Source organism: Eschrichtius robustus, chromosome 2, assembly GCF_028021215.1.
Source record: "Eschrichtius robustus isolate mEscRob2 chromosome 2, mEscRob2.pri, whole genome shotgun sequence".
NCBI classification, from domain to species: domain Eukaryota; kingdom Metazoa; phylum Chordata; class Mammalia; order Artiodactyla; family Eschrichtiidae; genus Eschrichtius; species Eschrichtius robustus.
In genome coordinates, this window is record NC_090825.1 from 21,820,420 (window position 1) to 21,833,446 (window position 13,027).

The following is a 13,027-nucleotide window of genomic DNA, read 5'->3' on the forward strand; positions in this document are numbered from 1 at the left end:
ATTCATGGGAAAATTGTCCAACTGATTTATTGTTATTTGTCCAGTCCCAGATTATCTTATATATGTCACTAAAAACAAATAAAAATTATTTTGGTATTAGAAGTAAGAACTTTTATACTAAAAACTGTAGTTTCAGTGACTATTCTTAGGGTAAATAAATAAAAAATGGCTTTTTCCTATTTTTCAGCCTTTTGCAGATTTTGGGAATAAAGGCAATTCTCATGTGGTTTATTTCTTTGCAGCGATTTTTACAATAGAAGAAAATAAATCCATCCACTCAGATTTTTTTTTCTGGGAGGGAAGAAAATAGGAAAAATATAAAGGCAATGAGAGATGGGTTTGAGAAGTATTTTTTATGATTTATTTTTCTTTAAAGGAATTAGTATGAGTTTATCATGCATTCATTGGTTCTTAGTAGGGAGGGGTTTTTAATGACAAAAATTATGAACAGAATTTTCAGCTGATTTCTAGGCTAGTACATTTAGAAATATTGACCAACCTAATTGGATATTTTTTCTTTGCTAATATCAACAATTCTAATAAAATTTTTTTGCAGAGAAATAAATAGTATGATCATCTACCAAATATGTCTATTTTCTTCCAGTTGTTACACAAGAATTATTGACTAATATATCAGAAGGACTTAGTGGGCATTTGGGTTTCACTTGTTTTCTCCATAGTGAAGGTCCTCAAAGCTCGGGTGTGCTCTTATCTATATTTAGTGAACTGGCTTCTTTTTAAAACCCATCCTATAGCATCACCTGTGCTATCTTCAAGGGCAAATATAATTTCTTTCCTCAGGCCTCACTCCCTTTAACTTTTTTTCAACATTCAATGATGCTCATTAGTCATCTCAGCTAATCCTTTATCACCCTCTATATTAATACCATCTTTAATTTCCCTGTATCTCACTGTCACTTTCTTGTGTTTCTTTTAGTCACATCTCTTATTTGCATTCACTAAATACCTGAGAAATTTCTCTCTAGCATCAATGTGCTTTTATTTCTCTAAATAAAATGGGTCTTCATGTTAAATTTGACTCTACATTTCTAGCTAATGTAACACATGACTACTCAGATGTCACAACTGTCTTGAAACAACATATATAAAGTTGAATTTATTTTATACCCCACCTCTACCATTAGAATAGGTCCTTTTCTATATTTTACTTCTTAAAATCCACAGAATGATCTCTTTCACCTTCTTTCTCCGGAAAGAGACTTCTTTTGCCTGTTCTTTTCCTTTGTACCTCTCATATGAGATATATGTATTCATTTATTATGTATAAAATCACTTTACATCTATTTTGTCAGCTGATATTTGTGCCAAAGCACTGTTGTTTTTTTTTTTATAGGAAGATCAAACGACTTTTTAGAAAGGTCAATATAAGGATCTCAATACACATTCAGATCTTTATCTTCTGAAAAGACAAAGTACAATTGGCTTTAATTTGGATAAGAAATAGGGTATAAAATACCACATACCCACAGGAAAAATGGGTTATATAACAGAACATTTAGATAAGTTTAAAAAATTACTTTGCTTAATAGGCCAGGAAACTACAAGGTAGGGTCGAGTAGAATGAGGAAAGTCAAAATGCCTACATACCTCAGCACAGTCAAATAAAAGAGAGGACATTAAGAGTTTTCTGCTTCTTGTATATAGATAGAAGTGGGACAGCTTTTCTTCCTTGATCCTGGGGAACTGATGTAAAAACCCTAACAAGTCTAGTTAGAATAGTTTCCAGGTAGGAATTTTCTTGGCATTCTTAAGAAATTTATGTTTTTTATTTTTTTCTGAATCTTATCTTCTGGGGAAAATGGATTAGGAACTTACGCCTGTGAGAATTAGGTTTATAACAGTCAACAGATGTTACTGGTTCAAAGGGATCCACTGACATCAGTTCAAAAGCAAGATCAGGATATGCTGCTGTGCTGTCAAGGGATAAGTTGAACATTTCTGAGACCCAGAGAAGGACCAGACAGGACAAGAAGTGGTCATGATCTAGTCAGTGAGTCCTGCTTGTATTCACTGAAGTGTTATAAGTGTGTGTTCATGGCCCTGTCTTCTGTAAAAAGTGAGCCATTGTGCAAACAACATAAATATTGTTTATATACATAGTACATGTTATACAAACCCTATGAGTGGTAATACAAACAATTGCTTTTGGAGCAAATTGTGCCCTAACTTTGGTAATTTTCAAGGAAGTTCGAAGGTTATGTGTACTTGAATACTACTTGATAACATTTGCTGGAATTTCTCAGTGCATCATTATTCAACACGGGCTGCAGTCCATTGTAAGCCTATATTTCTCATGCTTTAATTTTTAGATATATATATAATAATGATAAAAAGTGTGAAAATGTTTAAAATATTTAAAAAATAACTCATGGTTCTGAAATTTTATAGAATTCCTAAGAATTCTGATTTCTAGTTTCTGAATCCCAAAGATTAATCTCTCCTCTCAGTAAGTGGGAAATGAGATTACAATGTGCGGAGTTTTAAATTATTGAGATTGACTCTGTTACTGTAAATTTATCTCTGTAGTTTAGAAAACTCCAACAATATCTAGAATCAAGCAGAGATTTTAATAATTCCAGTTCTAATTTCTGTATTTCTGTTATTACCTATAATGTAACAATATTCTACTCATTCTTCTTTCAAAGTGCTGTAGAATTTTTCTCTTCTAAATCTAATGAAGACCTCATCACTGCTACCACAGGGTAAATTGTTTTCTTTTAACTAGCCTCCACTTCCTCTGTTTGGCACTTACTACCTCTTACCTCTTATGCTGTCTTCCTAAATTAACTCCTTTTTTCTTTATTCCTTGTTTTAATGACTATTTTAGTCCTCTTTTTTTTATGCAGATAATCTCTATGTCTTTAAAAAAAAATTGTTTCCCTAACTTCTGTCTTTCAAGTCTTGTAAAATATCTTATGGCCCACAATAATTTGGAACAATGCAAAAAAAGGAATGCTAGGAAATGGAGTTCTAGTTTAATTAGGTTGATGCCATCCAAAACCCACCTCAAATTAACATTATCAACTTGGTGTTCATACATACTACTTTCAACCAAATTTAATAGATAAGTAATAATGACAAAATCGTGCTTCTCACTCATAAAATATTCTAAACAGCAACCGTTTCCAAATTGGATGGAAAGTACTTTTACCGATCTTGAGATCTTTTCCTCTTCAAGCTGTGGAATTCCTCCTTTAATATCCCATAACTTAATACTGAGATATGTGGTTAACTACTCTTAAACTATTATCCATGGGCTAGGAAACAGGAAAGGAGAAAAAAATGATTATATAGAAATTATTTCAAACCAAGTAAATACTTATACATATTAAAATTCTCTTCTAAATTGGGTCGCATTGTTGTAACTAGTCGTAAATCTGTTTAGAGAGATCATTTTAATAAACTCAAACTGATCCAGCCAACGTTCTTTCCACAATGATCCCCAGTTTTAAAATATATCTCCACATGTTCCCAAGTTTCTGTTGATATCAATTGCTAAAATCAAGTGATTATATTGTGTATCACATCTCCTAAGGGGTCATACTTTGTCACTCACACTCTAAGTCCTTTTTAACTTGAGTCTAATGATAGAAAGTGGAAGAGTGTAATAAACCAAATAATAGCCGCCCTAAAATGTCCCTGTCTTAATCCCTGGAACCTGTGAATATGTTACCTGTTATGGCAAAAGGGACTTTGCAAATTATGATTAAGTTAAGAGAAGAGATGAAATTTTATCCTTGGTTACCTGGGTGGGTCTACGAGTAAGATAGGAAGGCCAGAGTCAGATAAGGAGACATGGTGATGATGAAAGAGTAGGAGATTGGAAGATGCTACACTGCTGTCTCTGAAAATGGAGAAAGAGGACCCAAGCCAAGGAATGTGAGAATCCTCTACAAGGTGGAAAAGATAAGGAAACATATTCTCTAGTACTTGGCAGAAGTACTGTCAAAATTTGTTATAGTTTGTTTACAAAAGCAATAGGAAACTAATACAAGGGGATCAATCCTGAAGAGGGTCATATGTCTTATAAAGCCATTATTTCATAGGAAGTTATAGTTTTTTCAGGCAAGGGAAGATTAACCTCCCTGCAGAAGGTGTGAAAAGACACTTCTGTTGAAGGAGGATCAGAACAATTTCAAAGTGTAAGTTCCTTGGAATTTAATTATAGATGCATCCCAATTTTCAAAATTCTACTACTAAATTGATTCCCTACTTTAAAATAATGGACCTTGAAAATTTTGGAATTTCTTTTGTGGTATAACTCGATCACAAGGAGGATTAGGTTTAGGGTTTTGTTTTCAGAAATCTTAACCTTGGAGCTATAAGAGTTTAGAGTATTCAAAGAAGCAAGACCTTGGGTTTTGTAGTTAAAATCATGTTTTATTCCCTAAGTTCTCCAGTATATTTTGAAACAATCACCTAACCCTATTATACTGTTTATTTCCACTATATTTCTTATGGCAGCAAATAATCTGTCACCTAATACGTTTTGTTCTTTAATCACTGGATTACAGCTGATATGTTAAGTCATTGTTTTGTCACTTTCCATGTTTTTCCACATTATATGATGTACTAGCATTGTCTTTACTATTGGAAATACTGTCATTAATGTCTGTAATCATATAAGATCACTGTGGATAAACTACACAATTCAAATAATCCATTTTAAGGTTCTGTTCCACTGGAAACACTTCCTGTACTAAATTCTGTATCAGAAAATTAGAGCAGCAGAACTCACTAAAGAATATGTATAGAAGCATTTTTTACAGGCATCATTGGGGATAATTAAAAAGTCTAGGTGAGGCTGATTTTTTTTTTTTTTTTTTTTTACATCTGCAGTTAGACCCTGAAGTCAGTAGGGCCATCAGCAAGGAGAAATAAACACAAATTTGGGGAAGCAAGGAAAAACTTGAACCAGTGAGGATGTGCTGGAACCCACAAGGATAGCCTAGAACCCTCCTCAGTCTCTCAATACCGGGACATCTTCACCTTCAATGATAGAGATGTTCCACAGGAGAGGATGATGCGCTTCATCATGAAGCAAAACATACACCTGGTCCAGTAGTTGGACAATCTTAAGAAATCCATCAGGAAGTAGAGGAGCCTAGTTGCTGCCTCATACCAATGGCAGAAGAGACAATTATGTGACGAGCTATAATCTTTCATGCCCTGCACTGACTCTTTGAGATTGAAAGAAGAATATGTCTGCTGCTTCACTTCCATCTTCAACATCTCAAAGTATCTCTGTTCCCTTCCCTACAGGGAGGAGAATTCTGGGAAATGTAGTTGACTCAATACAAATCCACAATAGTATCCACAATAGAATGTTTAAAGCCATATGATGCTAGTATTGGCTATTCACAGTAGATTGGAGTCAGAGTTGAAGTAGTGTCCATGAGACCACCAGTTCTCCTTGGATTCGAGTCTTTAACTGCAGGGAGTTTAGGGGTTCTGAAGTAAAGGTCAGGGTGTAGGAGAGTAGTGCTAGTGGGAAGGTTAGGATAGTGGCTAATAAATAATCTATCCATGACTACAAACTTAACAACTCATATGACTACGTTATTAGCACACGTAACAGTTCAACGAATACTTCTTGGATGAAGGATGAATGAACGTTCCAGTGATCCTGGTGTTTAATAGAATAAGTGTCTTTCCTGTTCATTGCATCTTCCAACTAATTTTTACACCTTTCTCCTTTTAAACTCCTAATTTAATATACTGTTTCTAATGTACTTGACATTGTTTTTAAATTAATTTATATCTTGTGGTGAATGTACTTTTCAAAAATTCTCCAGATCACAAACTCAATAATAATTATTTGAATGTATTTGTTTACTCAATAAGTATTTCAAATAGATTAAAATATCAGGGAGATGTGAGGAATCTGAAAATATTTAGCTTTATGCTAATTATGCTTTAACTTGATTATATATATGAACTAAACTAATGTTAGTGTTTGATTTGTTCATTTTATGCTAATTTCTGTTTACATAATTTTGTAAAAATTTTTAAAAATCAGTATTTGTTATATACCAAAATAATTTTACATTCTCTAACTTAATTTTATACTTTTAAGATTGAAATTTATAATTTTGCCATTTTATGTAAGATACAAATTTTACATTTATAACCTCACAAAATATTTACATAATAAATAGCCATGTGTTTCTTCTATTCAGATGAATGTCCCAATTCAGTGCTTATATAATTTAATGTTTTGTGATAGTAGCCTAAATGTTGTTTTTTTCTAAATTCTGAGTTTGATATTTATACTATATAAAATCAAAAGATACAAAATTTTCTCAGGAGGAAGCTAAAGTTGATTTGACCCTTAAATCTCATTTTCTTCCTAAAACTCTAGAGAGTCTAGTTCATTATTTCTTCTATTCTAATACTAATAGTGTTTTTCTGGGTATATAAAATCTCCATTAATACATAAGGTTAATTTGCACTTTTATAATATATTTTGGCTTTAGCCAATCTGCTGTTAATATATGAAATAAACCTAAATGACAGAAATTTTAAAATTGCAATCCATTATGCTATTTATAGTGCTATTCCGTAGGTCTTTTTAATAGCTTTTATTTTAAATAATTCAGTTTTTTAATATAAAATCAATTTGATCACTAGTATTTTCGGGCAATTAAAAACAAGTGTGTGTTGGATGAGGGTTATGCATAGAAACCCATCTGGGAAACCCAATGAACTATGTTCTTCAAAGTGAGCAAAGTTATGGTTGATGTGTTTGGTGATTGTCTTTAATAATATTTCACCTTTCTATATTTAATGATGGTGTAGTAGAGAAATAATAGAGTACTTAATATGTCCCAGACAATAATGATTTTACATATTTGCATATTTACCCATTTTTAATGTGGATCTTTTGTACTTTCATGACATTATGCCATTCATTCACTCGTGAAATACTGGCTGCGTGGTGGTGCATAATCTCCCAGGCCAGATAGCCGCTATTTAGGGTTATTCGTTCTGGAGAAGGGAGCAATTTTTCAGTTGTTAAGAGAATTTGATAAGAGGGCAGACAAGAAATTCAGGCAAGCCTTTACTGGGACTCATGCTGCAGCAGGAGAGAGTGAAAACAAGTAACAGGTCCCCCTGCTCCCCTCCCTGGAGGAAGCGTGGGGAGCTGGTTTCTTATATGGGGTGAGAGTAGGGGTGGGTCCAGGGGTTGGGCCGGAGGGGTGGCTTAGGTGGCAGATGTGTGCAGGGTGCATGCATGTTCAGTACCCTGCTTTTGCTCCCAACGCTCTGCTTTTGCTGGGTTTTCGGTCTTTTTGTATCTTGTTGTTCATAATTTACCCCTACTGCGCATGCACTCATTTTTTAGTCCCTTATAGTTTCTTTGTATTTTTTACTCTAGGAGACATTTGTCTAGGTGCAAGCACTGCAGCAAAGGGTCCCAGGTCCCAGCCTGTCTTACAATTAGGTACCATCAGCAGTATCCAATAGTTAAAACAGTTCTAGGATGGGTGTCCCAGACTCTTAAATGGATCTTGGCATGGCACCTTTGGCATTGCTTTAACTCATTTACTCTTTACATTAAGTTTACCCCATTCAGGCAGAGCTTCAACAGATTTATTTTCAGTCACAACTTGAGCACCCAGTCTTTAATAACACTCATCTGTTTGGCTGACAGTTTTCTCCATGGAGATCTTGGCATCCTGACTTCTTTTCTGTTTCTTCTTTTCTATGACCAGGAAATCTGATTCTCCAACTATATTTTTATTTTCTAACTGTATTTAATACTTGTTCATTAAATGTGTTCCTTAGGGACTTATCCTTGTTTCTCTTCTCTCGGAGTTCTCTGACTGCGAGAGGGAATATATTTCTCCCATATCTGTGGCCTCATAGAAATCTAAACATAACTGCAGCCTTTCCTACTTTTGTCATAATAATTTCCATGTCCATTTTCACTTCTAGGCATATCATTCACTATGTTTCTACCCCAAGCAATTGCCTGTTTGCTTTCTATCATTCCAATTCTTCACTTTTGATATCGTGTCATAGAAAGTCACTGGAATCATTGAAGTGTCTTGACAAATTCAGATGGAAATACAAATTAGGCAATTAAGTGAATGTGAAACTCAAAATAAAGCTCAACTGCAGGAACTATCTATTCATATCCTGGAATCCATGGTGCTACAGAAACTGATGGGGTGAGGTTCCTAAAATTCTTTAAAACAGACCGGTAATTTCAAGGTAAACATGATCTCCAGTTGCTCATATCCGAAAGGACACTACTGCAAATTGGATAGTTGGCACGTATTACTAAATATCATGTTTTTTCCCCTCTAGAATTAGGTATACCTTCGAAATTATATACTGTCCATCTTTATTCAGGTTATACTGGAGTTAGAATGAACTCTGTGAAACAATGTAGAAGTTTCAATGTAAAGTAAAATCTTATCTGTTGTATGACTAATGCTGCACCATGTTCTAATTTTTTTTTCAAATTGACATTTTATATCTGTATAACTGAGTTTCTTATTGTAAAATATGAACTCTTTTTCTCCCCTCTGCATTGACTCTTTCTAGCTAAGTGAATATAGAGAAACTTTATTTCTTGACAAAGAGTACCATAGTATAATTAAAACAATTTATTGTTTTTGACCTAACCAATTTAATGAACCGCTATTTTATTGTTTCTAAAGGAAGTCAGACCCTTTGACTAATCAAAATTTAGCATACCAAAATGCTATTTGTATAAATTATATGTAAATCAAGTTATCTGAATTTACCAAATATTCAGATATTTTTATCTCCAGAAACTCATAAATAACAGTCAAAAATGGCAATACACAAACTCCTAGACTGTAGTCTAATTCTGAAAGATGCAGATGAAATGAAAGTCTCTATACTAATGAACTGTTCATTTTTCCATAGCCCAATTGTTGCTGCCTCTCTCTTCTTACTTTATTAGATCCATTATATTTTTTTATATTCAAAAGAAATATTGATAACGTCTATCCAGTAGTATGTCATAGGAGACAGTCAGTTCATGGAAAATTATTTTTCACATCCAGTGGCATAAAAATTAAGATCTTCTCAAGTTTAATGTGTAGTTTTATCAAAAGAAAATATGAACAGGTACACACTAGATGCTATGGACACAATTTTAGCAGTTACTGCTTCTCCAGGCAACAGTTCTAAACATTTTCTTTTAGGAATATTTAGAAGTAGATGTAGAAATTTTAAATATATAGCCATTTGAAAATCTGTTCAGGAACTAAATTAAACATTTACTTTTTCTTAAAAACTATATTATATTGTATTCACATTGGTACAGTAATATTTTATTATAAACTGTAGGGATTCACTAAAAAGTGGGCAAAGAAAAATACTATTGAAGGCATCCTAAATCATTTGAAGCCATGTTTTTAAAAGTTGAAGCTTTGAGAAATCATCTAATGGTTGGAACTTCACCAAAATTAGTTTTTCCCAAGAAGTTTGACAACATTTAGCAAACAATAGTTTATAAAATATAAAAATTATAGCATCAATGTGGATAATTTTTTAAAATTCCAAGTGTACAAGGTAGGGGTTATTCACACAGACACTGATGATATATCCTACCAAGACGAGAAATAAAATGGTATGTATACCTTATTAGTATTTATGGGTATATGAGAAGCCCAGTAGTGGAAGTGAGTACAATAATGAATAATGAGGGTGGATATGTAAAGAAGGAAAATATTGTGCTGTGGATTTTATTCTTATAGACATGTTTAGTGTTCCAAAATGCAATATTACGCTTATTGGTTTCAGTTTCAGAAAATGAGTTTAATTTTGCTACTGCATTCACTTCTTGTATCTTTTTGACAAGTGGAAGTTATAACTTGGAGCCAAGTGCCTTGGCTAAACTCCCACAGAGAATAGATTACAGGTTGCCACCCTCCTTGATGTTAATATTCCAAGATCCTCAAGAAAGAAACCCCTGGAATGCAAGAGGCTCATTTATCTTTTTGAAAAATTGCATACATCTCAAAGATACAGAGAAATGATTTACAAACACTTTTTTTTTATGGAAAATGCTAAAAGAGGGGTTTAGTTCAGTTTCCCTTTTGGCACTAGGAAAATCTAAGATTTATTATTAGATTTGTGTTCACCTTTATGTTGTCTCCTGTTTTGTTCATATTTGTTGCTAACACTACAATTTTTCCATTATCCCCATTTCTAGTTCCACCTTTCTCTAGGCAGCTACAGAGAAATCTGTAAAAAAAAAAAAAAAAAAAAAAAATCTGGCTGTCTAAATATCTATCAAGTCCCTAATAAAATTTTTTAAAAAGCAATTATCAGAATTACAATAGGATGAATTTTGTAAATCAAATACAGTGTTTGTCTTGGGGGAATTACCTTTCAATATATCATACTAATAATGAATGGTTAAGGCAGATTCTTGATTAGCAATATGATAAAATTGTTCCTTATCATACATTAATTACACAACTTGTTATATCTTTCCTGCTTGACTCTTTAGCTTGATAATTTTTTTTATCTGAGTTTTTGTTGTAAAGCCAATAAATTTTCTTGAGTTTTCATCAATCACATAGGTAACATTACATTTACACACTAATCTAGGTGCTTCGGTAATTATTCTGTCTTTCCAGATAATTTTTCCCGGATGTGAAACACAATGATGCCCATGGCCATTAGCAGGTTTCAAAGTCTTATTACGAGGTACTCACTGAAGTGTTCAGATTGCAATTCTAGTGTTTAATGTACATAGCTCTAATTGTTTTAAGTCATTAGAACAAATACAACCAGTGGGCCATTTTTCACATTGGTCAAAATCAGTAGGTATATTATGATAAATTAATTATGTCTCCACGAATAATAGGCATCCACCTATGTTTATCTTCACTTTTACCAGCAAGAACTTACGTTCCAATATTAACTGAGCGACATTAGACCTGTCTTTTGCAGCCCTCTGTCTGTAAATGCCAGATTTTGTCTATTAATTAAAAGCTTTCCTTTTCTACATCTTTCACTCTTTTCTGGGGTAGCCTCATAGTCTCAGTACCCAGCTGTTCCCTTCTGCGTGCTTTACGAGAAGTACAGGAAGAAAAGTAGTATTGCAAGTTAAATTTTGTCAATTTGATCCTTCAAGTCGTTGAAATAATGAATATGACATTAAGATAAAATATAAGAATAGTATAGTAAGGTAAAATATTAGAATAGTAAGTTCTCTAGAATACCTCCTTTCAACGGAGTTTAGTACCAGTATCAGTTACTCTGGAAAGCTTAGATTTCAGGTATTTATTTTACTGAAGCCACAATTCAGTACTCCTGAGGTGCTGCTTCACATGGGAAGCATGAATCCCACTGGGTATTCAATTTCCCTGTAATAGTTTTCTGAATGATCAGCAATCCTTGAAAGGATCCCTTTCAGCATGGGACAGCCCATCTTTCCTCTGGAACACCTATGTAGATGAAACCTCCCAATAGAAAGGACAGGCTTCTCTATGTCGGTCCTCCTAGGTCCTTATGACTTTGGTTTCCAGGGAAGGGAGAAGCCCTTTTTTTTGTTTTTTTGGTGTTTTTTGCATTTAGACATTTTTATTTGCTTAGTAGAAAATTAAATCCAATATGCACGAATTGACTGTACCCTACTTGGAATAAGCAGATTTTTTAAACAGAGGCAGTAGTAGGCAATATGGAAACAAAAAGTCCCAAAGTATCCCTTTCTGCATACTTATCAGTAATTATTAAAAGCCAGAATCAAAACAAAACTTGAAATATTCACAGTGAAACTATGTTTTAAATGAAGAGAGTCACTATTTTCACATCAGAATTAAAGTAATTGATCATTTGCTGCCAAAGTCCATGCCCTGTTGTCTTTGAAGGTTTAAGCTCAAGTTCATGGAAGGCTAGAGATTTAGTGGAAGCCTTCAAGTCACCTTGTTTCCAAGACATGACCTTTTGTTATTGATCTTGGACATAGGTTGGATAAAGGACAAATTTTCATGATTTAGTAACAAGTGTTTAATTCAAAATGATAGATGGTTTTCTCATCGCTGTTTTCTCTCTGGGTTAGCCTGGGCTTGAGCAAGTTGATAGATAAATGATTCAAACTCTCTGGGTTTCCAGTCACTTGTTGTAATAGATGAGTTAAGCAAAAACCACAGTCAAAGGTAAGATGACTTCTGTCACACCAGGGTGCTATAAATGACTAAGTACTTGGATCTAAAGTTCTCATCCCAGTTGACACTTTGCTTTTCGTATTTAGCCTTCCTGGACCCCCGCCTTTCCTCCCTCCCCACTTTAAGAATACAATCCTTTCTCGCTTATATCATAACAACAGCGACAGTGACAGAATACAGGCTTCATTACATTTTTTTTCTTTCCACAGACCCTTTCAGATTGATCCTATTTCTTTTGCTAAACTGTTTTTAACACAACTGTCCTGCCCAGAGGAAGAAAAGAGAAATATACTTCAAAACTTCTTTATGAGCCTCCTCTTTCATCTCGGCAATTTATGTATGTATTTATTTATTTATTTATTTATTTATTTATTTATTTATAAATCAAATAGAAAGGATTTTTTTGGTTAGTTTCTGCTTTATAACACAGTGAATCAGCTATACGTATACATATAATCCCCATATCTCCTCCCTCTTGCATCTCCCTCCCATCCTCCCTATCCCACCCCTCTAGGTGGTCACAAAGCACCAAGCTGATCTCCCTGTGCTATGCGACTGCTTCCCACTAGCTATCTATATTACATTTGGTAGTGTATATATGTCAATGCTACTCTCTCACTTCGCCCCAGCTTACCCTTCCCCCTCCCTGTGTCCTCAATTTCATTCTCTATGTCTGCATCTTTACTGCTGTCCTGCCCCTAGGTTCTTCAGAACCATCTTTTTTTTTCTTTTTTTTTTTAGATTCCATATATATGTGTTAGCATACGGTATTTGTTTTTCTCTTTCTGACTTATTCTGTATGACAGACTCTAGGTCCATCCACCTCACTACAAATAACTCAATTTCAT